Raw genomic sequence first — 27,500 nt, forward strand, 5'->3', positions numbered from 1 at the left:
TTAGGCTGGTTCTGCGCATCTACGTCAAGCTTTTTCTGACAGCCAATGGGCGTTCAGTAGTGTTCCGAGCGCTCTGCTCGGAATGCTGTAGCTAATGTGACCCTTAAACGTGATCGTAGCGTGTTGTTTAGTGAATTTTTGTTCCATTTGTCACGAGTTGTCATCGCTGACGGTGGTGGTGATACATTCCGCGTAAGCAATGGAGGATACTCGCTTTATTCAAGTCTAAATCACGCGCATGCGCATACCGCAGCTGTCGCTTGGAATCGTCAACGCAATCCTCGTCCGTGCTTCGTCATGTGCGAACCGCCATCGTTCGTGGACCGGACTACAGTAGACATTGATACGGGGTATGTCCAACTTTCGCCTTCATTACAGCTTGAACTGTGGCGGAAGCGCTTTCAATTAAGTGTCTGAACGTCTATGTAGGAATGGCAGCCCATTGGTTCTTGAGAGTCGAAACCAGCAAAGGTAGCGACGTTGGACGCTGCTGGTGTCTGGAGCGAAGTTGACGATTTAACTCATGTCAAATGTGTTCCATAGAACTCAGAATGGTGCTAGATAGGCCAACCCACTTCAGGACTTTCATTGTCCACCAACAATTACCTCACAGATGCTTATTTACGAGGGCGAGTCAAATGAAAATCTAAAATTTTTAACAACAAATCGCAATTCCGCGCCGTTATACTGTAAGTTCGTAAGCGTGCTACAAACAGCATGCAGAATGGCCTGGAGGTGGCAGCATAGTGCAGATGCACACATACCGTCACAGTATCAGTATAAAGATGGCCGCCCCACTTGCGACTTGCACCAGGGAAGAACAGCCTCCTGTTATTCGGTTTTTGCGTCGTGAAGGTGTGAAACCTGTTGAAATTCATCGACGAATGAAGGTTCAGTACGATGATGCATGTTTGTCACAGCAGCAAGTCTAGGAATGGAGTAGGAAGTTCACAAATGGTGTGACTTCAGTGGAAGATGCTCCTCGTCCAGGTCAGACACAACGAGTTGTGACTCCACAGAACATTGGAGCAGTTGAAGCCATAGTGAAAGAAAACCGCCGAGTGACACTGAATGACGCTGCAGCATGTTTACAGATTAGTCATGGGTCAGCACACCACATTGTGCATGATGTGCTCCAGTTTCACAAAGTGTCTTCAAGATGGGGGCCACGGCAGCTGACTCCTGAAATGAGAGAACTACGTGTTGATGCTTGTGAAGAACTTCTTCGGCGCTTTGAACGAGAAGGTGATGGCTTATTTTCAATAATCGTTACTGGGGACAAAACCTGGGTTCACTTCCACCAACCGGAAACGAAGAGAGCGAGCAAGGAATGGCGCCATTCCTCATCACCAAAACCAAAGAAATTTCGAACAGAACCATCAGTAGGGAAGGTTATGCTGACTCTCTTTTGGGACGAAAAAGGCGTCATTTTGGGGCATTACATGCCTAGGGGGAGCACTGTCACCAGTGCATGATATACAGATCTCCTAAAAAATCATTCGCGGCCAGCAGTCAAACCAAAGCAACGTGGATTTCTGTCAGCAGGTGTCCTTTTGCAACATGACAATGCAAGGCCCCACACTGCCTGTACAACAGTTGCAACAATCACAGACCTGCATTTTGAGTGTCTTCCTCATCCACCATACTCACCAGACCTTGCCCCAAGTGATTTCCATATGTTTGGGCCACTCAAAGACGCAATGGGAGGAAAGAAGTTCCGTTCTGATGGCGAGGTACGCCACGCGGTGCATGAGTGGTTCCACGGACTACCAAAAGAATTTTTTTCTAAAGGAATTTATGCACTTTGTAAGCGCTGGAGGACTTGCATTGAGCGTGGCGGAGATTATGTTGAAAAGTGATACAGCTTTGTACCACTTCTGCACAATAAATAATATTTTAAAAAAATATTTAAGGTTTTCATTTGACTCATCCCCGTATTACAGGGTGCATTGTCATGCTGGTACAGACATTCATCGTCTCTGAACTGTTCCTCTCCTGTACACAGTACACAATGCTGTAAAATGTGATCATATCCTTCCATAGTTAGCCCTCCCTTAAGTGCAATAAGGAGACAGTTCTCTAATCACAAAAAACTTCCCCATACCTTAACACCACCTCCTCCTTACTTCACTGTAGGAACTACACTTGATGATAGGTAACATACTGTTGTGTTTGTAGCAGTACAAGATGGCGCAGAATACCGCTAACATCGGTAAATGAATAAAACAGCATATGTCTTTACACAATTTACAGGACAAAGATTTAAATATGAGGGTGTGCTGGAAAGTAATGCCTCCGAATTTTTGTCTGAAAACTGTTGAGTTTTCTAAATAGAACATGTGCTGGCATAAGCTGTCGCCAGCACACCAGTCAGCAAGAAGGTTGCAAGAAGATCGATAATAGGCACTGAATCAAGCACGCCTATCATGAGAGAGGCCAAGGACAGACTAGCAAGCAACATGTCGCCAACGCCTTCTCGACCGCCAGTATTTAGATCGCCGTCGCTGACCGGAGGATGCAGTCAGTCCCAATCAGCCCAGTCACAGACACAGTCAGCCGCAGTCGCGGTCAGCTCATTTACTAGCTCAGTTACTATTCTAGTTGGCATCTGTCAGTTCAGGTCACCAGCTACGAGAGAGTGGTCTTTATAGCGGGACTTGCACTTCACCAGCAGTGAGGCTAACATGGACTGTTACGGAAGAGCTTGTATCACAACAGCTTACTTAAAGATAAGCAGCTTCCTGTTCTTATGAATAAAGAATCCTATAATATATGTGTGCAGTTATGTTGTAGAAAGAGGATACCAGCCACCAAACAACACCCTCTCCCTTGCTTCCCCTGGTACAAGACTCTACAGAGGCAACGACGACACACAAGAACAATCTTTATTAACAATTTACATCTTTATTCTTCCTGTCTAAATATTTACTTCTCAACGTAGTCAGGCCGCCAACGAATAAATTTCTCCCAAGAAGAAACAAGTTTGTTAATACCGTCACTATAGAATGGTTTACGTTGTTGACGGAGCCAAGGCGTCCGATTGCAGCACTTGTGTGTGGTCTGCCTTTGTCACGTTGAAGGAGAGTGTGCTCCATGTGTGGTCGACCTCACCGCATTCGTGCTTTCAGTTTTCTGAGGGTCTCTCACGCACCAATATAATTACGTTACACAACGCCACGTTACACCATACAATTCAGAGAACTCTAGCGGCAGACGGTTGCAACTTGCATCAGCGAAGCGGGAAAGTCGATCGACTAATATGTGTGGTATGTAATATATCAACCGACGTTGAAAGACCAACAAACATTGTGAGGTATTATTTTTCAGCAATCCCTTGTACATAGTTTTTGATAAGTTGATTCTTTGTTCCAAACTCTCTCATTCAACACTTTCTAGCTGTTATAACATCAACTGCTAACTGTTCACAATATTAGTGGCGCAGTGCTATTTCCTTCTGTTCTCACCGCGAGTCTTCCGAGATCTGCGTCGGAGCTCAGTGTGCGACGGCTTGAAAAGACGCGCTGAAGGCCACACTTGCACGCAGTCGTCGAAGCGAAGAGTGCGATCTGTGGTGACGTTCTTAGCGTTACACACAGGAAGACGGCGAGGCCTGCAGAGAGGGTGGCTCGTAGTGGCGGCCTGTTCAAATATATCTTCTCCTACGCAGATGTGTATGGCGCGCAGCGCGCCGTGTGTGGTCGACAGGACACCCCCACGTTCCCCATCGGGTTTCCAAAGGGTACCGCATGATTCATCACTCCAAATCACTCATTTACATTCGTCCACTGTCCAGTGGTATCCATCTCAAGCGTCGCTTAGCATGGTTACAAAAATGTATGCCTTCGAGGAGCTACTCGACCGTTGTATCCTAGTCTTTTTAAGTCCCTACACACTGCCATTGTGGTAGCTGCAATACTGGTGACACTTTGGAACTCACGACTGATTCCTTCCTCTCATTTCATGCGATTTTTTATAATCACCCTTCAAAATGCTAGACGGTCCCTGTCTGTCTGTACATGTGGTCTCCCTGGCCTTGGTTTATCTGCAGTTGTTCCTTTGCGTTTCCACTTCACAGTCACATCACCAACAGTCGACTTGGGCAGTTTTAGAGTGGTTGAAATGTCCATCATCGATTTGTTACTCGGGTGACATCCAGTGACTAGTCCGTGTTCGAAGTCGCTATGCTCTCCCGACTGACCCATTTCTGCTGCTACTGCTTTTCTGCTGGCAACACAACACACCACACCTCCTTTCATACCGGCGGATCCGCTTCTCGTTACATCTACTGGTCAATTCCGCGTTACGTAGGGCTGTCTATACACTTTTTCCGACGGCCTTGGCGCGGTGGTAACACCGCTTCCACCGAAGTTAAGCGCTGCCGGGCTTCGCTAGCTTCTGGATGGGTGACCGTCCAATCTACCGAGCGCTGTTGGAAAGCGACGTGCACTGCCCTTGTGAGGAAAATTGAGGAGATAATTGAGTAGGAAGTAGCGGCTGCGGTCTCGTAAACTGACAAGGGCTGGGCGAGAGGTGTGCTGATCACATGCCCCTCCATATCAGTATCCAGTGATGCCTCTAGGCTAAGGATGACACGGTGGTCGGTCATCACCGTTGGGCTTTCCGTAGCCTCTTCGGATGGAGTTTATTTTAGAGTTCGTACACGTTTGGTCAGATAGTGTAAATACGTTGTGAACAGTTGAAGGATGCAATAAGCAAGTAATAAGTAGTTACAAATAAGACTACCAAATAGTCTAGATATATAATTATTATATTATCTCCCGGTTAGACATGAGACCCACATCATTACTACAAGAATCGCACGAAGTCGAGGAAAACTGCTCGTCACACAGATCCACATTCGATCATTGGAAATGCAGCAGTACAAATCTTATATCTTAGATAACAGTAGCTACCTAAATTCAGCACAAAAACCTGTAGTTCAGGCCACGTGTTCCATCGGTCTGAAGAATTAAGCGCCCTCAACAAAAATATAATCTCTCCCAAAACTGTGTGAAGACATAGATTAATCCTCAAAGCTAAAACACCTCGACACACAAGGAATTTCCCCTCTCTTAGACTATGTGGCACTGATCGTCCCCAATCAGCATACATATGTCTGGGTGTTCGATTTAACAAACTTTAGAAAGTTCCGTAGCTTAAAATTTATTTTGCAATATATTGGATTGAAGACAACAAAATGCACAAATGAATCAACTTTCTGGGCGATATTTGCCAGTCGATACCGCTTTGCAATCCTGCCTGCTGACTTGTGGTCACCATAACAAATGCCAGAAGAAAACTCGGCATGTTCCTAAATTTCTGACGGCCAGAAGTGCAACTGCCAAAGATTACACGAGAACAAGTGCCACTACAGCTGTATCTTGAGGAGTTCTTTATTCTATCACACGACTAGTTTCAGCGGCACATTACCGCCATCCTCAGGCCCTACCGCTTACAAAAGAATATTTGATTTCCTTGGTGCGTTTACAGTGGTCCTTGTTACTAGCACACGTGGGTAAACTTTCACCAGGAGTCTATATTCGACAGCGTGTGCATTGGGGACACCGTGTGTATTGGAGACAATGCGGTGTTGAGTATAGACTCCTGACGAAAGCTAGCCCACGTGTGCTAGTAACAAGGATCCCCCCCCCCCCCCCCACAGTAAATGCGCCAAGGAAATCAAATATTCGTTTGTCAGTGGTGGGGCTTGAGGATGGCGGTAATGCACCGCCAAAACTAGTCGTGTTATAGAATAAAGATATCCTCAAGATACAGCTGTGGTGGTACTTGTTCTCATTTATATCATCAGCTGAAGTCCCTCGTCCATGCAATAAGATGGACATCCACAAATTGCCAAAGATTACTTCACAACCGCGAACGACTCTCACATCAAAGAACGTAGTGCACTATTGGGCCAGCAGGTAGACTGCTTTTAATACGTTGGAGGAAGTAATGTATTCCGTGACTCATTTTGGAATGTAGGATTCAGGGATGATGTGAGCCTCTCAGCCATATTTCTTGTAACGTCTCCCACGTCTCGGAAACTAGCTTCGCTTCTGATGATGCCTTCCCATTAAGAACGACATATTGATTCCTCACTACCTTCTCAAAAGTTGTATTGAGAACTGTATGTAGTATAATTATAACGTTATAATCAAGAAAGAACCAGCCACAAATATACACTTGAAACTGGTCGCTGTTTAAATTATAACCTTATAAAAGACCGATTTCTGCTGTGATAAATCTTCAATTCAATCGTGGCTCTTCTAATATCCCACCACTCCAGCGATATGGAGACTGAATCGGAGATATTATTAGCTGTTCCGCCCACGTTAGGTGGAGGTGCCCGTTAGCCCTGTGCAGCAAATAAAAACCCAGACCGGCAGTACAAATCTCGTCATTGATGCTTTCGTTACGCAGGTTCTCGAACACAACTGTTTCCTCGCTTTCATAGACCTGGACTTCGACTGGAACTCTGTGCGTTGTTATGCCACGACGTGAGTCTTATCCCAGTGAAGGAGCACACATCGTTGATCAGAGACATACGGTACACTGTTGCTAGAAATGGGGCTAGCTCTTCCACACATTTAATGCGGCTCTTCCTCTGTCGAGTGATTTGACCTGTTTCCCAATTCGGTTTTCATTTATTTCTATATCTCAAATTTTCACCTATATGCGACAGTCAAACGTAGGAGCTGTGTTGTGTTCTACGGTGAAGCAGTTTCGAAAGGCAGAGTTAAGTATTTTGCCATTCATTTCGTCACATTCCGTTTCAGTGCTGTCAATGTCGACGAACATTTGCACAGACAACTTTGTGGCATTAACTGATTTAAAATAGAATCTAACTTATTTGGACTTATTGAATTTTGTTTTGTGAGCATTAGACTGCGATCCAAGGCGTTATGTTGTACCTATTTTTTTTTGTCTCCTAATGATATCATCAGAGGGTATAAAGACTTAAATAGCAGCTTCAAATTTAAACAAACTCAGCACGCGTTGGGCCGTGAGTCACCAGACCGCTGCCTAAGGTCGCGGAGTCATGCCGACATTCGTTACGGAACTTATAGTGGGTAAGAATTACCGCCCCCGGTAGCTGAGTGGTCGCCGGCACGGTAGCTCAGCGTGTTCGGTCAGAGGGCTGCTCGCCGTTTGTAATAATAATAAAAAAAACTCAGTAAAGGAATCAACGTGCAACTTGAACGGATGTCTTGTTACGTCCGCCCAGACGAAACGCAACGAACAGTACCGAAGAAAAGAACAAAAAAAAAAGCGCGACAGACTGTCAATCCTAAGGGCCCGGGTTCGATTCCCGGCTGGCTCGGAGATTTTCTCCGCTCAGGGACTGGGTGTTGTGTTGCCCTAATCATCATCATTCATCCCCATCGACGGGAGGCCCTAGTCACACTTTTTTTTAAAATCTGTTCTATGTAGCACTAAGGCCCACAACTTGTCTAATTTCAAACGTTCTTCTGTTCTGTTAACGTTGCTTTTGTACTTCTGAATTTCTATGGCCTCTCTGCACATCATAGCGTAATCAACATCTACATCATTGACGTGCAATTCGCACTTAAGTGCTTGGAGAGGGCTCATCAAATCAACTTCAGAGTGTTTTTCAATCGTTCCAGTCTCATTTAGCACTTGGGCAAAACGAACATTTAAAGCTTTCCGTGCTTTTTATTTTATCACAATTATCATTTCTCCTTTATGTAGGTAGGCGTCAACAAAATATTTTTGCATTCGGAGGAGAACGTTCGTGATTGAAATTTCGTTAAAAGATGTCACCACAACGAAAAACGCCTTTGTTTCAATTTTATTCATTTTTGGGTCCACAGCCTCCAAACCCTTTGTGGAAGATTACATTTTAACGATTTCCATCCCGACTCACGTACCGTATCCGCGACACTCTCTGCCCTATTTCGTGATCGAACAAAATGAGCCCCTCTTCTGTGAACTTTTTCGATATCCTCAGTCCATCCCACCTGGTAAGGATCCCATACACGCCCCAGTACTCCAGAAGGGGAGTGACAAGAGTAGTATAGGCAGTATCTTTAGTAGACATGTTTCATAAGTGTTCTGCCAATAAAACCCAGTCTTTGGTTAGCCTCCTCTACAACATTGTCTGTGTGACCTCCAATTTAAGCTGTTCGTAATTGCAATTCTTAGGTATTTAGTTGAATTCACAGCCTTTAAATTTGTACAGTTTATCGAGTAACCGAAATTTAAAGAGGCGGGTTACAGTTGAGGGAAATCTCTCTAAAACCTCAGCTGGACTTTTGTGTATTAATTACACATTTTTTTCCTTATGTATTTTGCTCTTTGTTCTTCTTATACAGCTTATTTCTATTGCAGATGTGCTCGCGAGTCTGTGATGTTGACTACTGCGTGATTTCTTCGTTATGTACAGGTCCCTTGTTATTAACTTTTGTTGAGATGATGTGTGGTGGACACGAGTATTTGAGTCTGAGTATTGATAGTTGTGGTGGAGACTCTGTTAGCAACATAGGTGTTGTTTCGTTGTTTATCAGCCTTTTACGCCATCTTTATCACTATGCTTAATTAATCTGTCTAGGATAGGTTCGACGATTACTGCTGTGTGTAGGGATGTTATTGGTTCATATCTGAACCAGCGGACAATGCTTCTGTCGGAGCACAAAAAAGACTAATACATTCCTGCTTTAAAAGACTACGACTGAAAAGTGTTATATCAGCTGCCTCATCTACCTTCCTTAGCATCTTCAAAAATGTTCCCAACAATTTTGGCATGCGAACATATTAGCGGTCTTTTCAACATGCAGCTCACATCTCACTCCCATTTGACGGATGAACAGCTAATATCTTACTTTTGAATGCACTGAGCATTTCTCTTATAGCTGTCCTTACGCTTGTTTTACATTTTTTCCGCTTTCACTTGCTAGCAAGGTTTTGCTATGCATTAGAGATAAAACTATGTTTGCGCTTTGTCTCCACGAAACCTTATTTCTGTAACAGGTCGTCCTTCGCACTCCAATACTCCTTGGTTCCCAGCAGCTTTCCGAGTGTTATGGAAATCCCGTTACTCAGTCTGGCCTGAGGTCTGAGCTGACCAGCTGGCCATGGAAAGACTGTGAAGCTTCTACCTGGCAAGTTTACGGCCACAGTCCACGCGCTGGCGTCACCGTATATGTGCGTGATTTGTGGAACACGCTCAGCCAGCGCAAGTTCGCAATGAGAGCAGGTTTAGAAGTTGCCTCGGCGACTTTTTGTACAGGCCATTAGCAGCATTGGCTCCGAATTTGTTCATTTCTAGTAGCGACCCGTTTTGGAAGCAGCCAATAACTGTCGAGTAATGAGTCGTATCAACTACACTACATTATCTTTCTGCTTTCCATCGTAAAGAAAAGAAAAGTGAGGATCTCTTCAGTGACAATCAGTTTGGCTTTAGGGAAGATAAAGGCACCAGAGAGGCAGATCTAACGTTGTGTGTGATAATCGAAGTAAGACTTAAGAAAATACAAGACACACTCATAGGGTTTCTTGACCTGGGCAGTCCGCCCCTGGTAGTTGAGTGGTCAGCGCAACGGAATGTTATACCTAAGGGCCCCAGTTCGATTCCCGGCTGGGTCGGAAATTTTCTCCGCTCAGGCACTGGGTGTTGTGTTGTCCTTATCATCATCATTTGATCCCCATCGACACGCAAGTGGCTGAAGTGGCGTCAACTCGAAAGACTTGCACCAGGCGAACGGTCTACCTGACGGGGGCCCTAGCCACACGGCATTTCCATTTTGATCTGTAAAAAGCATTCGACAGTAAAAAAAAAAAAATGGTTAATATACAATATGTATAACAACGAAGAGGGGACAATAAGAATGATACACCAAGAACGAAACATGTTGCCTGGTTGGACGAGTCTCGTTTCAAATTGTATCGAGCAGGTGGAAGAGCACGTGTATGGACATCAACCTCATGAAGCCATGGATCCTGCTTGTCAGCAAGGGACTGTTAAAGCTGGTGGAGGCTCTGTAATGGTGTGGGGCACGTACTGTTGGAGTGATATGGGACCCCTGATACATCTAAATACGACTCTGATAGGTGATACGTACGTAAGTATCCTGTCCGATCACCTGCATCTAATCATGTCCGCCGGCCACGGTGGCCGAGCGGTTCTAGGCGCTTCAGTCCGGAACCGCGCGACTGCTACGGTCGCAGGTTCGAATCCTGCCTCGGGCATGGATGTGTGTGATGTCATTAGGTTAGTTAGGTTTAAGTAGTTCTAAGTGCTAGGGGACTTATGACCTCAGCTGTTGAGTCCCATAGTGCTCAGAGCCATTTGAACCATTTAATCATGTCCATTGTGCATTCTGAAGGACTTGGGCAATTCCAGCAGGACAATGCGACACCCGACACATCCAGAATTGATACAGAGTGGCTCCAGGAACACACTTCTGAGTTTAAACACTTCCACTGGCAACCAAACTCCCCAGACATGAACATTATTGAGCGTATCTGGAATGCCTTGCAACGTGCTAAACGGAAGAGATGTCTACCTCTCGTACCCTTACGCATTTTGGGACAGTCCTGCAGTATTCATGGTGTCAGTTCCCTCCAGCACTACTTCAGACATTAGTCGAGTCCATGCCACGTTGTGTTGCGGCACTTCTGCGTGCTCGCGGGGGCTCTACACGATATAAGGCAGGTGTACCAGTTTCTTTGGCTCTTCAGTGTATGTGTAAAAACTTTGACATAATGAGGGACAGTATGCTGGGACATGCGTTCAGTCATCAGGGAATAACGTCGCCGGCCAGAGTGGCCGAGCGGTTCTAGGCGCTACAGTCTGGAACCGCGCGACCGCTACGGTCGCAGGTTCGAATCCTGCCTCGGGCATGGATGTGTGTGATGTCCTTAGGTCAGTTAGGTTTAAGTAGTTGTAAGTTCTAGGGGACTGCTGACCACAGCAGTTAAATCCCATAGTGCTCAGAGCCATTTTTTGAATAACATCCATGGAATGAGGGGAAGCTGTGGAGGGTAATAACTGTAGAGGAAGACAGAGTTTGTCATATATCCAACGGATAATTGAGGACATTGAAAGTAGGACAGAAGACTGATGACACCCCCCCCCCCCCCCCCCGAATAAAATATCGTATCTATATATCTTTTAGGCCACACTCCACGGCACTGATCAAGGAGAGACAAGCCAGAAGACAATCTTAAATCTCTACTAACATTTATTTGGTAAGTATTTTCCGAATAGGCTGCTCGATACCCACAAGCATCTTCCAATTGCACAAACACCAGATCGGGAACAGTTTAGTGTGTTCCACGTACGTCATGTGCAGGAAACGATACCCGGTACGCAGGGTGCCGTCACCCTAGGACGGACAGCCCCTTTGCAGGTGTGTTATCGGTTTTTAGCTGGGAACGATCTACATGCGTTAGGAGCTGAGTTGGAAAATAGACCGAGAGAACTGTTGCGCCATGTAACATTTCAGGCAGGTATATCAGTATCTACTCACATAAGTGTGCACAAACTCACTGAAATCTTAGGAAGTAACGTTAGTCCTTCAGTTGACCAACTCATGATCTCAACACCTATTAGCGAAGATTAATGTGCGGGGTGTCCACCCATCGCCATTATAACGACATAAACTCTGATGGAGACATTTTCAATGTGGCGCCTGAATGTCTTTGGAGGAATGGCAGGCCACTCTTCCTCAAGGGCCGAAACCAGAGAAGATAGTGATGTTGGACGCTAGGTCTGGAGTAACATCGACGTTCTAACTGCTTGAAAGGTGTTCCATTGGGTTCAGTGTGGGAAAGTCAGTCCATTTCAGGAATGTTTCTGTTCACATGCCATTGTCTTGCAGATGCTGCTTTATGACAGAGTGCATTACCATGCAAATAAACCAATCATGACCTCTGAAGTTTTCCTTCATTATACGCAGTACACAATATTGCAAAATTTGTTCAAATCCTTCCACATTTATCGTTTTCTCAAAGGCAACGAGGGGGCCACACCCCATCATGTAAAACATTCCCATACCGTAACACCACCTCCTCTGGGCTTCAGCGTTGCCTCCAGGGATTCGCCAAACGCAAACCCTTCGATAGGACTGCCACGGGGTATGGCGCGATTCATCAACCCAAATCCAGTCGTCCACTGTCCAGTGATGTCGCTCCTTACACCAGCTGAAGCGTCGCTTAGCACTGACTGGAAATATGTGGCTTATGAGGAGCTGCTCGACAGTCGGACCTCACAGTCATTGTGCTAGCTGTGCTGCTGGTTGCACTTAGGGACTCACGAGAGCTTCCTTCCTCTGATTTCATCCGATTTTCTGCAACAAAGCTGGAGGATGTAGATGAGGCCTATCTGGTCTTGGTTTAACTGTGGTTTTCCACTTGACAATCTCGTCAAAAACAGTCGACTTCACAAAAGAAGACGAAGTAAATATCCCACAATTCGAATCGAGAACAGCTGCCAACATGAGTAACGTAGAAGTAAATATCCTCAGAGTAGGGAAGCAACTTAAATCACTTAATAGATGGTTCAAATGGCTCTGAGCACTATGGGACTTAACTTCTGAGGTCATTAGTCTCCTAGAACGTAGAACTAGTTAAACCTAACTAACCTAAGGACATAACACACATCCATGCCCGAGGCAGGATTCGAACCTGCGACCGTAGCGGTCTCGCGGTTCCAGATTGCAGCGCCTAGAACCGCACGGCTACTTCGGCCGGTCACTTAATAGAAGCAAGTGTTCTGGTCCAAATTGTATACCAATTAGGTTCCTTTCTGAGTATGCTGATGCATTAGCACCATACTTAACAATCATATACAACCGTTCGCTCGACGAAAGATCCGTACCCAAAGACTGGAAAGTTGCACAGGTCACACCAATATTCAAGAAAGGTAGTAGGCGTAATCCACTAAGTTACAGGACCGTATCGTGAACGTCGATATGCAGCAGGATTTTGGAACATATATTGTGTTGGAATGTTATGAATTACCTCGAAGAAAACGGTCTATTGACACACGGCCAACATAGGTTTAGAAAACATCGTTCCTGTGAAGCACAACTAGCTTTTTATTCACACGAAGTTTTGAGCGCTATTGACAAGGAATTTAGATCTATTCCGTATTTCTGGATTTCCGGAAGGCATTTGACACTGTACCACACAAACAGTTCGTAGTGAAATTGCGTGCTTATGGAATATAGCCTCAGTTATGTGACTGGATCTATGATTTCCTGTCAGAGAGGTCACAGTTCGTAGTAATTGACGGAAAGTTATCGAGTAAAACAGAAGTGATATCTGGCGTTCCCCAAGGTAGTTTTATAGGCCCTTTGCTGTTCCTTATTTATATAAACGATTTGGGAGACAATCTGAGCAGCCCTCTTCGGTTGTTTACAGTGATGCTGTCGTTTGTCGACTAATAAAGTCATCAGAAGATCAAAACAAACTGCAAAACGATTTAGAAAAAATATCTGAATGGTGCGAAAAGTGGCAGTTGACCCTAAATAACGAAAAGTGTGAGGTCATCCACATGAGTGCTAAAAGGAACTCGTTAAACTTCGGTTACACGATAAATCAGTCTAATCTAAAAGCCATAAATTCAACTAAATACATAGGTATTACAATTACGAACAACTTAAATTGGAAGGAACGCATAGAAAATGTTGTGGGGAAGGCTAACCAAAGACTGTGTGTTATTGGCAGGACACTTAGAAAATGTACCTACTAAGGAGACTGCCTACATTAGGCTTGCCCGTCCTCTTTTAGAATACTGCTGCGCGTTGTGGGGTCCTTACCAGATAGGACTGACGAAATACATCGAAAAAGTTAAAAGAAGGGCAGCATGTTTTGTATTATCGCGAAATATGGGAGAGAGCGACACAGAAATGATACAGGATTTGGGCTGGACATCATTAAAAGAAACGAGTTTTTCGTTGCGACCGAAACTTCTAAAGAAATTCCAATCATCAACTTTCTCCTCAGAATGCGAAAATATTTTGTTGACACCGCCCTACATAGGGAAGAACGGTCGCCACGATAAAATAAGGGAAATCAGAGCTCGTACGGAAAGATATAGGTGTTCATTCTTTTCGCGCGCTATACGAGATTGGAATAATAAAGAATCGTGAAGGTGGTTCGATAAACCCTCTGCTAGGCACTTAAGTGTGATTTGCAGAGTGTCGGTGTAGATGTAGACTTGGTCAGCTTTAGGAAGGCTGAAGTGTCTCCGATGGATTTCTTGCTCAGGTGGCATCCGATGACTCTTCCACGTTCGAAGTCACTATGCTCTCCTGTTACTGCTTCTCTACTGGCAACACACCACTCTGCGCCTCGTTTTATACTGGCAGGTCCGCCTCTCGTCATATCTAGTTGTCAATTCCGCCTGACATAGAGGTGTCCAGACACTTTTGATCAGATAGTGTAGAGTGTAGCTCGACGTCAATATTGCAACTGGTATTGCTGCATATGCACGATGAAGAGGTCGATCTTGAAATGTTCCTGTTTTCTAACGAAACCTTGCTGCATTTATTGCGGTACGTGAATTCGCACAGCACTCGACGTGGGACTTCTGGGAAGCGTCCTCATTTACAGGAAAAGCGTTTGCCTGAAGTGGAACAGAAGTGTGGTGCGCGATTAGTACAACACCATTTATCGGACAGTTTTTTCAACCGCACCGTAACTACTGATACGTGGTTGAACAATTTACTGTAAACTACCCATTAATGAAGAGACCTGCGAGTTTAACGAAATTGTTATGAGGACAGAAATTATACAGGGTGTCCGATTTATCTTGACCACCATAAATCACGGTTTGTCCAGATGCAAATTACAAAATGTTTCGAGCAAATGTTCTCTAGCCGCCAGGGGTCATCAATCAGCATTACTGCCTTCGTTGTAGCTTTGTTTTTTTTTACAAAGATATGAACAGCGGTATGATTTTTTAAATGGCACCCTGTATTTTTTATTCGGTAATTCATTTTCTCTTTTAAAGACGTATTAAAAAATGTATCATTGTGAACCTTTCACTGAAAAACAACTTTATTAATTACATAACACAACATTGACGCTGACGCTCCCAGCGCTTAGTGCAGGTACTCGGGTAATGGAACACATCCACGTACTGACGTTGACAGAGGACAAATGTATACATAAATAGAATGCACACCCGTCATTCCGTCAACCATCGTCAGTTGAAGTGTTGTGTAAGGAGAATGTACACCAACGAAGATGGTTCAAATGGCTCTGAGCACTTGGGACTTAACTTCTGAGGTCATCAGTCCCTTAGAACTTAGAACTACTTAAACCTAACCAGCCTAAGGACATCATATAAATCCATGCCCGAGGCAGGATTCGAACCTGCGACCGTAGCAGTCACGCGGTTCCAGACTGTAGCGCCTAGACCAACGAAGAGAAGGTAGAAATGCTACTCATCTATGGGGGATGTAAGTTAGCAGAACAGTAATTGCAATACTGTTTTCTTATGTACGGGTACATTTAGCACAGTAGTTTAGTCCTTTTAAATACTGTTGTGTAGAGTAGGCATACAGTAAAGGTTTTCCTTCCTACAAACTGCATCGACATAACGTTTCTTTTATTTTTGTTGCTGAAGGTAGGCGAAATGCTACGCAGGCAGCGGAACCGTACAGAGAGCGATATCCTGACAAGAACCCACCTTCCCAGCGAATGTTTTCTCGTCTTGTTGCGACGCTTCAGGAAACGGGGAGTTTCAACCCACGACAACGCAATCGTCGTAGCACTCGCTCAGACGAAGCTGCCGAAGTTACTGTTCTCGCTTCCGTTGCTATGAATCCGCATGTGAGCACACGACAGCTTGAACAAGAGATTGGCATTCCTAAAACCAATGCAAAAATGGTTCAAATGGCTCTGAGCACTATGGGACTCAACATCTGAGGTCAGCAGTCCCCTAGAGCTTAGAACTACTTAAACCTAACCAACCTAAGGACATCACACACATCCATGCCCCAAGCAGGATTCGAACCTGCGACCGTATCGATCGCGCGGTTCCAGACTGAAGCGCCTAGAACCGCTCGGTCACCCCTGCCGGCAAAACCAGTGCACATCGTATTATTACACGTCACCGGTTCGATCCTTACCATATACACCTACACCAAGAATTGCATGGGAATGATTTCCAGAATCGGGTATAGTTCTGTCATTGGGCACAGCACCAAATCCTCGCCAACTCGAACTACTTCTCCAGTGTTCTATTTACCGATGAATGTTCCTTCTCAAACAAAGGACAGGTAAATACAAGCAACATGCATTATTGGTCCAGCGACAACCCACGATGGCTTAAACAGGTGGAACATCAGCGTAAATGGACAGTTAACGTCTGGTGTGGGACGCTTGGAACTACAATTATCTGCCCTTATTTCATCAATGGAAGTCTAAACGGCACAGCGTATGCCAATTTCCTCAGACGTGTTCTTCCTCCTCTTCTGGGTGAAGTGCCGCTAAGAACCAGAATGCTTATGTGGTATCAACACGATGGATGTCCAGCACATAGTGCCTTGCGTGTACGTCGTGTTCTGAACCGAAGGTATCCTACCAGATGGATTGGTCGAGGAGGAGGACTTACTTGGCATGCTAGGTCTCCTGATATAAATCCTCTGGACTTTTTTCTTTGGGGATGTATTAAAGAAGTTGTCTATCGCGATATTCCAACTCCAGAGGACACGCAGGAACGTATCGTGCTTGCTTGTAATTCTCTTCGGCAGGCAACACTGGAAGCAGTAAATAATTCTTTCATTCAGCGAGTGTATCGGTGTCCAGGGTCACCACTTTGAGCACCTTTGAATGTTCTACTCCTGGGCAATGGTACAGGAGAGTCAAAGTCAATGTTGTGTTATGTTTTTACTTGGTTTTCATTTGTTGTCTGACAACTCCAGCAAGTGGACGAGTTTGTGATCCCGGGCTCAAAGTCAGTGTTGTGTTGTGTAATTAATAACGTTGTGTTTCAGTGAATGGTACTCTGTGATACATTTTTGAATAGGTCTTTAGGTGAGGAAATGAATTGCCGAATAAAAAATACAGGGTGCCATTTAAAAAAGTCATAACGCTGTTCATATCTTTGAAAAAAACAAAGCTACAACGAAGGCAATCATGCTGATTTATGTCCCCCTGGCGGCTAAAGAACATTTGCTTGGAACATTTTGTAATTTGCATCTGGACAAACAGTTATTTAGGTTGGTCAAGATAAATGGGACATCCTGTATATCACGCATTAAAGATGGCTTCCTACTCGTCTAAATCGATAAGCCACCTGTGTCACTCCGGAGCGTCATGAGATGACTGGTGCCTTGCGGCGAGCTGTCGGTTCCTGATCAAAGTCACATACAGTGTTAGCGTCGTACGGGAAATTCCCTCTGTAAAGATGCTCGCTCTACTCGGAGGTTCGAACTGCGATCTGTTGTTATTTTCTGCGCAGTGAAGGTGTCAAACCTATTTAATTTCATCCCATGATGAAAGTGCTGGTTGGTGATATGCATGTGTATGTATTTGCATGTGTGTGTGCGTGTGCGCGCTTGCGGGTGTGTGTGTGTGTGTGTGTGTGTGTGTTTTACAATAGCAAGTCTACAAATTCAGTCGGAGGTTCGCAAATATTGGGACGCCTGTGGTGGATGACCCTCCTCCATGTCACCCATATCGCGGTGACGGAAGATCCTGCAGTCTTTGAATTCACAGCGACAGAAAACCGCCGAGTGACACTGGATGGTATTACAGCAATTATAAAAATTATTCGTGGTTCGGCACACTATATGTGATCCAGTTTCACGAAGTGACTGCAAGTTGATCACACCTGCAGCTGTTTCGAAGAAGCGACGCGTTGACGCTTGTGATAACTTCTGCAGCGCGTTGAAGAAGATGACGATGACTTTCTTGCAGGAATTGTCATCGGGGACGATACCTGGCTTCACTAACGCCAGCAAGGGACAAAGAGAGTGATTAGGAAATGACTCCATTCTTCGTCGCCCAAACGAAATGATTTACGGGCACAGCCATAAGCAGAGTCGTTAATGCTAACCCTAATTTTCTGGCGAGAGTCCGCCTCCAGAGTTGAGAGAGTCCGCCTCCAGAGTTGAGCGGTCAGCGTGGCAGAATCCCGTGCGAGGGATCCGAGTTCGACTGCCGGCCGGGTCGGAGATTTTCTCCGCTGGAGGACTAGACGTTGTATTGCCCTCATTATTTCATCTTCGTCAACACGCAAGTCGCCCAAGTGATGTCAACTAAAAAGACTTGTACCAAGCGACCATACTCTGAGTTAGGCTCTAGCCACACGCATGTTTCATATTTGGTGTGGTAAAGATGTCATATTGTTCCGGTACGTAGAGGATCATGTGGAACCGGAGGGAATTTTTGATATAAATCAGAAGTTTCTGATATAAACATGTTCAGAAACGATCGTATTTGTAGGGGTATCTGAGGAATTATAAATGCAAAGGAGAAGAACATCATTTAGAAACTACTGTTATATTCTGAATGGACGTAAATAAACCGATCAACTTCGTAATAGTGAATTATCTATAAAATAGACTTCATTCAGTAAGACATAAGTAGATTTTGTTTCCTAAGGAGATGACATTTTTGAACGGCATGGAGATGTTTGAAAATTGCGAGTGAATGTAAAGTAATAGGAATGTTGATAAGTATGAATGTGCAATTTTTCAACAGGACAATGCTCGCCGACACGTGGCACGTGTCCCACGAAGTGTGTGTGTGATTTTGAGGTACTCTCCTTCCCAGAAAGATTCCCCGATCTGTCCCTGGTAGGCCACGTGTGAGGTCAGCTCGAACATCCGCTCTGTCCCAGTGCCAATATCCTGGATATGATGGAGCAACTACAACAGTTGTGAGCGAGCTTGCCTCAGGAGAGTGTACAACGGCTTATTGACACCATTCCTAACACAATCAGTGCACGCACATACGTTAGACGGGTGCAATGTCGTACTGATAAATCGGCTGCCAAGTTCTTTGCAAATTTCTCTCGCTTTTGTAATCACAGAAATAAAATCACATTCTCTGTCAACACGTGAAGTTCTGTTTCGATTCCTCCTCCCCTTCTGCGTGGATCACTGTTTTTGTCAGGCAGTATATTTCATGATTACCAGCGCAATGCTATTGTCAGAGAATATACTGTTTAGTGTGCCACGTAAAATGTACCACAACATACATGGTTTTTCGTGAAATGAGCTCCACCTTTCCGTACTCTGATCTGTTGATACCCCTGGATGGCCGCTCTGCTCAAATGACCGCCGGATCCGTTTTCTCCGGCCGGACTCCGACTGTTTGTCGCCCGTACGGTAGCTGTCTACTTGGAAACATAAGAGTTCTGGCCTGTTAACAGGAGCCGCTGGGCATCTCTAGCACTACAAGTGGCGAGAGGCCGTTACCACTACAGCACCACACTCACACCCCCTAAAGGTAGAGATCGATATCCAATCAAATCCAGACGAAGTTGATTGCTGTCTACAGTTGTTTTCTTCCAACATGACAGTCCCATACGACCTGTATAAAACAGTTCCGACAATTTCAGACTAGAAGTCTGCCTGCTTTCTGCACCCACACGTAGGTGTTCAGACCGCTCAGAGAAGCAAAGGGCGCCAAAAATTTCCACTATGTAGATCTGATTCGTCGTCTGGTGCACCAGTGATTGCACAGACTCCTAAAGAAATTACATTTTACGGGAATATGTGCACTTTGTGTGCGCTGACCAAGTTGGAATGAGCGTAGGGAAACTATATTGAAAAGTGTTACGCTTACGTTCATACAGTGTGTTTTAGGAGGAACAGTAAGTATTTTAAGAGGTGGTAATATAGAACAGTTCCAATAAAATATGTCCAATTTTTAATACAGCTGTTGGAATATAACCAAAACAAATACCCTCAGAAGGCGTTAACAAAGGCAAACGAATTAAGTTAAAAGTTGTTTTTTATAAATTCCACCTCCGACTTCAATGCACTTCCGAATTCTCTTGCTGTTACCACATGTACCTCTCGTGAGGTGACACTGGCTTTCTTTTTTGAGAGTAGCGTTATTGATATCCGCCATATTCTTATACGTGAATACACGTTGAAATGGTTCAAATGGCTCTAAGCACTATGGGACTTAACATCTGAGGTCATCAGTCCCCTGGACTTAGAACTACTTAAACCTAACTAACCTAAGGAAATCACACACAGCCATGCCCGAGGCAGGATTCGAACCTGCGACCGTAGCAGCAGCGCGGTTCCGGACTGAAGCGCCTAGAACCGCTCGGCCACAACGGCCGGCTTGAATACATGAGGAGTTGACGGTGGAGAGGGGCAGGAAGGGGAGGGAAGAGTTAGAGTCGGTAGCACACCAAGGGGCAGGAGATGGTGTGAGAGCACAAGGAATGGGAAAAGAGAAGTGAGAAGGACAGGGGAGAGGAGGGAGGGAACAGCAGAGGAGGGAGGGGATGGAGAGGGAGCCTAATGGAGGAGGTGAGGGGAAAAGGAGGGCCAGAGTTAGAAGGAAGGATAAATATCGGGCGAAGCACATCATCTGGGGCGAGGTCGCCAGAGATTTTCGCTTATTTGACTTCGCATACACAAAGTTGTCTGCTCCTGAGAAATTCTACGCGATGGGGAACATTGACACTTGTACCAGTACGCAAGCAAAATCTAGTAATCCGTTCTCTGTGACAACAACTGTTTCAGAATAAGAAGGAAAGGAAGTAGAAAGTTTGGCGTTTATGGAATAAGGAATTGTTCGTAACTCCGTTGAGAGCGGGAACCGATCCTCCGTAAGCAGATCCCGATCACCGTTGCTTAGATAATCTGACAGGTGGCGCATCGGTTAGTCCGAGAAGCTCGTTGCACGATTTAGCGCAGGGCCGCCAAGGCGTGTCAGACTTCTCGCCTGCAGTGTGTGCAGTCCGCGCGCGAGCCAAGGCCCGGCTTGTCTCGGCTTTGATCGCTCCTTGTCGGAAGTCCCCCCAACAACGCGGCATTTCGTTGAGTATTGCGCCGTGGCGCAACTACCTTCAGTTCGACAGAATCGTGATGTCAGCGCTGTTTACCCTTCGCTATTTGTTCACTGTATGAAGGACGTTCACAGCTCCAGTGGCTGTTTGCGATCTGTCGTCACTAGCCATTAAAAATGATTGGGAACGACAGAAGAGAGGAATGAGAATTATCAGTATATATTAAATACGATACTACAGTACATGCAGAAAGAATTTGAAGATTTGCCACGTGGTTATAATTAAACTTTCCCTATTTAACACGTCATAACGCGGAAACTAATTACCGTACGAGTACAAGACTTGGTAACATTAATGTCGAGAGTATGGGGTGAATGATTTCCATGCGTCACAGCACCACCGTCCACTTCCAACTATGGCCATCAGGCGCTCTGATCAGTCATCGTGATTCATGGTCTCAATGGCATCTGTACAAGATACATATCGCACAGCAGCTTGCATCACAGGACACACAACGACGTGTTGACTTCGCTCTCCAGTTTCTCGCAAGCATTGAAGTTGACGAGGGCAGCCTGGTTCAAAATGGTTCAAATGGCTCTGAGCACTATGGGACTTAACATCTATGGTCATCAGTCCCCTAGAACTTAGAACTACTTAAACCTAACTAACCTAAGGACATCACACACATCCATGCCCCAGGCAGGATTCGAACCTGCGACCGTAGCAGTCGCGCGGCTCCGGACGGAGCGCCTAGAACCGCTAGACCACCGCGGCCGGCGAGGGCAGCCTGGACCAACACACCTGCGTGAAGTCGTTTTTACGATTATGAAGCTAAATAAGTCACGATTACATGGCAAACTGAGTGCCAAAATCTGTGAAACTGTCTGTGTCTGTCCACTTACCTACAGTTTGTACCAGATAAAAATTATATTACGTCTTCAGTGCCTAAAAAATAATTAAACAATCATGAAAATTTGTTTTGGTTTTTATCTGTGCTGTTGAGAAATGTGAAATGTAAAACCAAGTCGTATAAAGTGAGCCTGCATTGCCTTTTAAATGCGGCGCTTTCGCCGTTTTCCCATCTTCCCCTCGTCATTCTCAGACAGCATGGCGTGGCGGTGCCGGGAATGTGGCAGCAAAACTGAGCAATAAGGCACGGCACGGCTCGCAAACAGTAATCTTGGCCGACCCTGGTTTAGCGTGTGTGTGGCATCTGCTCAGAGAGCTGTATCGAAGCTCACTGAAATCTTACATCGACTGACTAGTTCACGTACAACTGTTGCACTTTAAGTCTGCAACTGGCCATGTCTTGATTTATTTGGCGTATGGCGCTCTACACATGGTTTACACTGGTTATACACTGAAGAGACAAAGAGACTGGTACGCCTGCCTAATATATTGTAGGGCCCCGCGAGCACGCAGAAGTACCGCAACACGACGTGGCACGGACTCGACTAATGTTTGAAGTAGTGCTGGAGGGAACTGACACCGTGAATCCTGCAGGGCTGTCCATAAATCAGTAACAGTACGAAGGGGTGAAGATCTCTTGTGAACAGCACGTTGCAAGGGGAGTTGGGTGGCCAGCGGAAGTGTTTAAACTCGGAAGTGTGTTCCTGGAACCACTCTGCAGCAATTCTGGACGTGTGGGAGTGTCGCATTGTCCTGCTGGAATTGCCGAAGTCCGTCGGAATGCACAATGGACATGAATGGATGCAGGTGATCAGACAGGATGTTTACGAACGTGTCACCTGTCAGACTCCTATCTAGACGTATCAGGGATCCCATATCACTCCAACTGCACACGCCCCACATCATTACTGAGCCTCCGCCAGCATGAACAGACCCTGCTCACATGCAGGGTCAATGGATTCATCCACTCGATAGAATTTGAAACGAAACTCGCGGACGAGTCATCAACTGTCCAATGTCGGTGTTGACGGGCCCAGGCGAGGCATAAAGCTTTGTGTCATGCAGTCATCAAGGGCACACGAGTGGGCCTTCGGCTCTGAAAGCCCTTATCAATGATGTTTCGTTGAATGTTTCGAAAAAATGGCTCTGAGCACTATGGGACTTAACATCTTAGGTCATCAGTCCCCTAGAACTTAGAACTACTTAAACCTAACTAACCTAAGGTCATCACACACAACCATGCCCGAGGCAGGATTCGAACCTGCGACCGTAGCAGTCCCGCGGTTCCGGACTGCAGCGCCTAGAACCGCACGGCCACCGCGGCCGGCAAATGTTTCGCACACTAACACTTGTTGATGGCCCAGCACTGAAATCTGCAGCAATTTGGGGAAGGGTTTAACTTCTGTCACGTTGAATCATTCTCTTCAGTCGTGGTTGATCCCGTTCTTGCAGGATCTTTTTCCAGCCTTAGCGATGTCTGAGATTTGATGTTTTACCGGATTCCTGATATTCACGGTACACTCTTGAAATGATCGTACGGGAAAATCCCCAGTCCATTGCTACCTCGGAGATGCTGTGTCCCATCGCTCGTGCGCCGACTGTAACACCATGTTCAAACTGACTTAAATCTTGATAACCTGCCATTGTAGCAGCAGTAACCGATTTATCAACTGCGCCAGACACTTGTCGTCTTATGTGGGCATTGCTGACCGCAACGCCGTTTCTGCCTGTTTTCATATCTCTGTATTTGTATACGCATGCCTATAGCAGTTTCTTTACCGCTTTAGTGTATTATCAGCGAGAAAATTCACTACAGTATACATCAATAAAGGATGCAGAATAAAATCAGATACAGTGAGACAAAGCACAGAATACAATGTGGTAGTAAAACAAAACGTGACGTCGCAACAAATAAATTGCGTAACTTGGCTATTACATTCTGTGCATACTCGAGAGGTTGACCTTGGACTGCTCTTTTTTTCTGTCAGTCGGTTGTCTTTATGTTAACTACCTTTGCCCTAAAAAGGCTGCTGTTATTTCTTCACATAGCTATCAGAAATTATGATCTTCTTGGAAAAGTTCGTTCCAGTAATTGGTGTTGCGCTAACTGCTCACCACACTCCTGTCTCATGCAGAGTCCCTTGGTGTAGCTGATGAGGATTTTCAGGACTCCACCGTCGGTTGTTCTGCGAATTTTCGTAGTCCGATAAATCAGAAAAAAAGAGCATTACGGCATCAACTCTCCATCATGCATAGGTTGCAACGGTATGTGAATTTGTCAGTCGATGCAACATCGTTTCGCTGTAAGATTGAAAACTTTAATTTTGTTTAGATGGGTTGGATAATATTCATGTCCTAACCGCATTCGTATTATGTAGTCATGGCGGCGTTTACTCGTTTTAACTCCATTAGACCACTGTTTCCTTTGCAGGCACCGTAGAATATGGGCATAAAATCTCTCTTTCCTTTTTTCATAACATGATACATTTCCTGCAACAGTCTACCTGTGGTTGTCGATGTATTAACGGAATAAAATCAGTATATGGTGGTCAGATTTCTTGGAATTTGCCTTGTGTTACAATTCATCATTTCTGTTAGCTATTTCGTTTCCTATGACACCCGAATGTCCTTTGATGTATATAAAATTTATGTTCATCTACATCTACGTGATTATTGTGCCATTCACTATTAAGTGCTTGGCAGAGGGTTCAATGAACCACCTTCAAGCTGTCTCTCTACCGTTCCACTCTCGAACGACGCGCGGGAAAAACGAGCACTTAAATTTTTCTATGGGAGCCCTGATTTCTCTTATTTTATCGTGATGATTATTTCTCCCTGTGTAGGTAGGTGCCAACACATGTTACAACATATTAGTTCTCTCATTTCCTGGGACTGTATCATCTGCATAATCAGGATTAGCTGCTACCGGTGTGACGTTTCTATCCATTGTAAAGCACTTTTGAAACATCGGTACTGTTTAGTGTCTTTTAATTTTGGAAAAGGTTACAGCTTTTGAAATTACTGGTGTTTCAGCTGCAACGTAAGACGTTACTTTACGTGGTTTTCTGTTGTAGTGGGCAGTAATCAGCATATCCCACTCGTAAAGGGTCTTGAACCCATTCGTGTATGCAGAAGTAATTTGGCCAACAGTTTTCTATAATGGTCATTAAATTCTTATAATACGGTTTCTAAGTGACAGTAGCTCATTATCAGAAGAGGGAACCAGCAGGAGTATGATTCCAGTTTACAGTTATCGTAGTGATATATCTTATACAAATACTACATATTCTTATCGTCAGATTATTGGAGACAGAGTTCCTATGAATTAAGAATTTCTTTCCAATGGATGTCACCGAATGTTGATAGGAATTTCTTATCCATCTACAAAGTCGCCAAAATTAAATGCCCCGGAAAGTGTTTTCGGCATTTCGTGGCAAGGTAATCCAGAAAGCAGAAAGATCATAACAGAACATCTAAAATTATTTATAAGATGCATGTGTGACCATCAGCTGTTTTTATTGAAACCGAAATATCAACCGTTTCAGTCATGGACCATCTTCACAGATAAGGATTAAAATGGTACAAGCCACCACATGACATTTGTCATTACTTAAATAATGTGCAGAGCATGTCATGAATATCATCAATAAATGACACACGACTTTTAGAAGCAAACATAAGTGTTAGTATGTTTGCTTCTAAAAGTCCAGTATCGTATACTGACATTCATCAGATGCTCTCCACATTATTTACGTAATGACAAATGTAATGTGGTGGCTTAAACCATTTTAACCCTTATCCGTGACGACGGTCCATGACTGAAACCGGTTGATATTTGACTTTAAAACAAAAACAGCTGCTGCATTTTATACATTTCTAGACAGCTGTTGAGAGTCATCTTCCAAAAAGTTTAAAATGATTTAGGGCACCAAAATTTCTGCTAAAGTGAAAGAGAGTCTGCTTCTTTGTCCTTATACGTTGCCTGTTGTGCATGAGATAAAGCCTCCAGACCAACATGCGTGTGTGGAGCTCCGCCAGTCGTTACTAAATGAGGTGTTTCGGGACATTTGCAGCCACAGTTTTTCAACTGTTCAGATGAAATCTGGTTCTGGACACGTGCCATAATACATCAGTAGATGGTTACCAGTTAAATGAATAACCGTTGCGTAATTATATGATGGCTATTTGGTGTGCAGATTACGGCACAGTACTGTGTTTCCTACTACGTTTAATGACGGAATTAGCCGGTAATATCGACAATGTACTTATTGCTCTGTATTTTATGTTGTCCGCCAACGGCCTTGCCGCAGTGGTAACACAGGTTCTTGTAAATTCTCGAAGAGAAGCGCTTTGGGGCTTGGCTCGCACTTGGATGGGTGAACGTCCCGGTCCGCCGTGTGCTGTTGGCAAGCGTTTTCTTATAAATATTTTGGAGCAAACACCATCTTTATAAAGCACGAAAACTACGAACGACCAGTAGATAATTACAAGTGTGGTTTGAAGTTTGAATAGTTTTTAAGTGGCGTATCTCATACGTCGAAACCATGGTAATGTGCTGTCTAAGCCGGCCGAAGTGGCCGAGCGGTTAAAGGCGCTGCAGTCTGGAACCGCAAGACCGCTACGGTCGCAGGTTCGAATCCTGCCTCGGGCATGGATGTTTGTGATGTCCTTAGGTTAGTTAGGTTTAACTAGTTCTAAGTTCTAGGGGACTAATGACCTCAGCAGTTGAGTCCCATAGTGCTCAGAGCCATTTGAACCATTTTGTGCTGTCTAAACATTACCTCCGCAACTACGGGGCGTATTTTGGAAGAAGGCTGGAGTGGATATCGATATACTACCATCATTCTAGGTTGTTGTTGCTGTTGTCGTCTTCAGTCCAAAGACTGGTTTGATGCAGCCTCCATGTTACTCTATCCTGAGCAAGCCTCTTCATCTCTGAGTAACTACTGCAACCTATATCGTTCTGAATCTGCTTAGTGTACTCATCTCTTGGTCTCCCTCTACGATTTTCACCCTCCGGTACTCACTTGGTGATTCCTTGATGCCTCAGACTGGATCCTATCAATGAGCCCCTTCTTCTAGTCAGGCTGTACCACAAATTTCTCTTCTCCCCATTTCTGTTCAGTACTTTCTCATTAGTTACGTGATCTAACCATCTAATCTTCAGCATTCTTCTGTAGCATCACATTTCAAAAGCTTCTGTTCTCTTCTCGTCTAAACTGGTATCGTCAATGTTTCACATCCATACATGGCTACACTCCATACAAATACTTTCAGAAAAGACTTCCTGACACTTAAATCTATACCTGATGTTAACAAATTTCACTTCTACAGAAACGCTTTCCTTGCCACCGCCAGTCTGTATTTTATATTCTCTCTAGTTCGACCATCCTTAGTTATTTTGTTTCCGAAATAGCAAAACCCATTTACCACTTTAAGTGTCGCATTTCCTAAGCTAATTCCCTCAGCATCGCCTGATTTAATTTGACTACATTCCATTATCCTCGTTTTGCTTTTGTTGATGTTGATCTTATATCTTCCTTTCAAGACACTGTCTATTCCGTTTGACTGTTCTTCCAAGTCGTTTGGTGTCTCTAACAGAATTACAATGCCATCGGCAAACCTCAAGGTTTTTATTTCT

At 44.7% G+C, this 27,500-nt stretch overlaps 1 protein-coding gene across 1 annotated transcript in view; it reads left to right on the forward strand.

The window, feature by feature from the left end:
* LOC124722244 (F-box protein At5g06550) overlaps positions 1 to 27,500 on the forward strand; it is a 610,244-nt gene that overhangs the window by 164,627 nt on the left and 418,117 nt on the right. The window lies entirely within an intron of this gene.

Source organism: Schistocerca piceifrons, chromosome X, assembly GCF_021461385.2.
Source record: "Schistocerca piceifrons isolate TAMUIC-IGC-003096 chromosome X, iqSchPice1.1, whole genome shotgun sequence".
NCBI lineage: Eukaryota > Metazoa > Arthropoda > Insecta > Orthoptera > Acrididae > Schistocerca > Schistocerca piceifrons.